This window comes from Poecilia reticulata, linkage group LG15, assembly GCF_000633615.1.
Source record: "Poecilia reticulata strain Guanapo linkage group LG15, Guppy_female_1.0+MT, whole genome shotgun sequence".
Lineage (NCBI taxonomy): Eukaryota > Metazoa > Chordata > Actinopteri > Cyprinodontiformes > Poeciliidae > Poecilia > Poecilia reticulata.
Genome location: NC_024345.1, coordinates 4,228,870 through 4,232,110, shown reverse-complemented (window position 1 = coordinate 4,232,110; position 3,241 = coordinate 4,228,870). Strand labels below are relative to the sequence as shown.

General features: G+C 40.1%; 1 long non-coding RNA gene across 1 annotated transcript in view; it reads right to left on the bottom strand.

The window, feature by feature from the left end:
- Positions 1-1,893: 1,893 nt before the first annotated feature.
- Positions 1,894-3,241, bottom strand: part of LOC103476414 (uncharacterized) — a 2,761-nt gene continuing 1,413 nt past the window's right edge. The window contains exon 3 of the long non-coding RNA XR_535464.2: positions 1,894-2,882. This is a non-coding gene — a long non-coding RNA (uncharacterized LOC103476414). The remainder of the gene's footprint in view (positions 2,883-3,241) is intronic.

Sequence of the window (3,241 nt, the reverse complement as noted above, 5' to 3'; positions counted from 1 at the left end):
ACTTAGGAAGCAACACTGATTGACCCGACGAGGGTCCCCGTTGTCAATCAGTGTTGCTTCCTAAGTGGACAGTTTGATTTCACAGAAGTTTGATTTACTTGGAGTTATATTGTGTTGTTTAAGTGTTCCCTTTATTTTTTTGAGCAGTGTATATAAACTTATTAACAGCCCGGGAGAGGTTGCAGGACTTTGCAAACACATCGAGTACCGAGATCTGCAAGTATTTTATAGCAGTTTGTCACCTGCGGGTTGCTGGTGGATGCATTTGCTTGTGAAAGGGTAAATCTCATTATGGTGCGCAAATATGCTGGGTAACACCTCTCCACTCTGAAGGGCTCAGTTTGAACAGGCGAAAGGAAAACAAACGTTTCTTCATAACATCTCATATTCAGAGTGGTCAAAATATGTCGCCAGCGACGGGATTGGGACTCATTACACAAAAAAAAAAAATCGAATTTCCTAGTAAATGAAATATTATCCATGATAATGATTTCGATGTGAAGCAACCATTTTGGTTCGTAATTGTAGTACCATGGTGGGTAAATTCTAATAACTTTGGACACAATAAATATTTGCATCACAATTTACCTAAAGGTTTTGGTTGAGTCAACCCTTTTTTTATTCTTGTCCTTTGTGTGTCCAGATAATGTCAAGGAAGAATTGTTTATAAGATGAAAATATTACATCAGTAAAAGTTAAAAGATGCTATTAGACTTGCGTTGGACAAAGTCTCTGTGTTGGAGCAATACATTAAGTTTGTAAATAGCTTTAAAACAGTTAGCTTACTGTATGTGACAGTATTGGTGGACGGCTAACAGGTAGCCAGCTAGCCAACTTTAGATGTCTATCAGCTTAGAGCAACTCGAAATGATCAATAGGAAACAGTGCCGTATTAGCAGAAAACAGCTGTATACAATTTCCCAACAAACCGATACTACATAGGGAATTGTGTTGTAAAGCCAAAGAAAGTTCTTGTTTTTATGTAAAGCTAAAACAGTAAACTGGTAATGAAATCTAGATTTGTGAAGAACGGAGTAAACGTTTGGACTTTGAGTCACCTGTGCAGTAGCATCAACTATTGTGTAAAACAAAGTTTTCGGGGTTCATGGTTGTTTGAAAGTTATCCCGACAGGGAAGCTGATGAGGTGGATTCACATAGCATACCGCACCACCTTCAGGCATTCAAACCATTTTCCAAGAAGACACTGGTACAGGTCAGGGAAGTATTTCTGATAATAGCTCTAGATAACCTTATCTTTGACTAGCTTAGCGACAGCAGTAATGCTAAAAATCAAACTTGGCCAACAGACTTCTGTGTTGAACACATAGCAACCCCAAAGCGACCCGACTGCAATGTTTATGGAAGTAATAATGAATGAAACTGTCTATGGATTGATATTAAAGTTATTGAGAAATGAGAGCTGGACAGTCTCATCTTGTTAGCTTCCTTCATCTTGCTATGAAGGAAGACGATGCTAAGAGTAGTCTGGATGTGTAGTCAGGAGACTCTAATATGATGCCACATAGCTACAGTATATTTAAAATATATGAAATTAACTCATAAGCATAGTTTTTTGCTTATTATTTGAAGAGAAATTTTTTTTTTAAAGATGCATAAGTGACAATGCTAACGCTAAAGTCAAACTTACTACTACTTACTAGCTAGCGGACGTTTTATTCCCAAAGGCATGTGGAACATCATTTCTTTGTTGTGGTTGCCAGGGAAGCAGCTTGCAAGTGACATATTATAACATATTTAAGAAGTTTAGAGGTTTATATACCTTGATAACAAAGTGGAGAGGAGAGCTGATAAGAAATTACTTCATATCCCAAATAAAACACACTGAAATCGTTGCACCAGTTTCATTGATAAAATGCTAAATGTTTGTTTCCACTGTAATTAAAGCTGGTAATAAATCCCAAATATTCACAGTTTGGTCCTGTGGAACTCACCTGTTTTTGTTGTTTTGTTTTGTTTTGTTTTTTTCTAATGGTGACTGGTGCAGGCAGAGGGCCAGACAAGGCTAATTGATTTTTAAGTGTTTCTGTGGTTTGGAAAGAGTGGGAGGGAAATCCACTTTTAGTGATCTGCCAAACTCCTCCAGTTTGTACCTGAATTCATGGGCAGTGATGTGTTGCTGATGCGGCTCAACAAGCCACACTGGGGGCCAGATGAGGGATGGACACAGGGGCCAGAGGCTGATCTGCTCTTGGGGAGGGGGAGAAAACCTGGGGGTGGGGGGAGGGGAATAAATGAACTTCTTTTCTGCAGAGGCAATAAGTTGACATGTCAAGCCTCATTCAGCAAGCAATGGCAGATGCTCTGAGTTTGTGATAGAGGCAAACGTCTCCCTCCAGCTTCTCTGTCATAGTTTCTATTTGACTTAAGTCTAAAAATCTCCAGAGTGGAATTAGCTAACTTACAGCCAAACGCTTGTAAACTACGTTTAGCACAGTTCATCCATGTGCTGTTGTGACATAAAGAGCCGGCATGCACCACACAAAACATGCATGCATCATAAGGCTGGGTGTGCAAGAGAGGGCTAAAAAAAAAAAAAAGAAAAAAAAAAGAAAAAGCCACTCTCTGTGAGCTGAAGAAAAAAAAAATGGATGTGGGGGAGAGAAGGGAGCCCGGCTTGCAGCTCCACTCTTCCAGTCCCACACACACAAGATCCGGGCGCGCGGCTCCATTGACTATGAAGGAGGCTTTTTCAGGGAGGTTCATTAGAAGTAACGAGTTGACACAAGGTAAATCTTAATGTTGAGGCGCCTTTTCTCTACCGGCCCGGGGAGGAGCCCTCATTAACTGTCGCTAACAACCCGTGTAAATACACTGATTGGACAGCTCCGATACAAGCTCCCAGTCCTGCCAGGAAGTCCCCCTAATGAGACCACACAATAAAAACAATAAGAGAAAAAAAAGAGGGAGGGAGAAAGAGGAGAGAGAGATGTTAAAAGAAAAAAAAAACTTTTGTACTAGCTATGTGCTGTTAAAGTTGGCGCCACAATTACGGATCATTGTGACAACACCCGTTTTCCTGTCTGCAATTTTTTTTAACATTCATTATTTTTAAGTTAAGGCACAACTTCGTGGAATCTGCCATGAGAGCACACACCAAGCACTAGTTGAGCAACACAGTTTAAAGGTGCTGCTATTCTTTCTTTAAGGAACAATGTTGAACTGTATAGAGCCCTGTTGTTAGGGCTCTATACAACAATACCAACAGAAACAGTCGCTTAT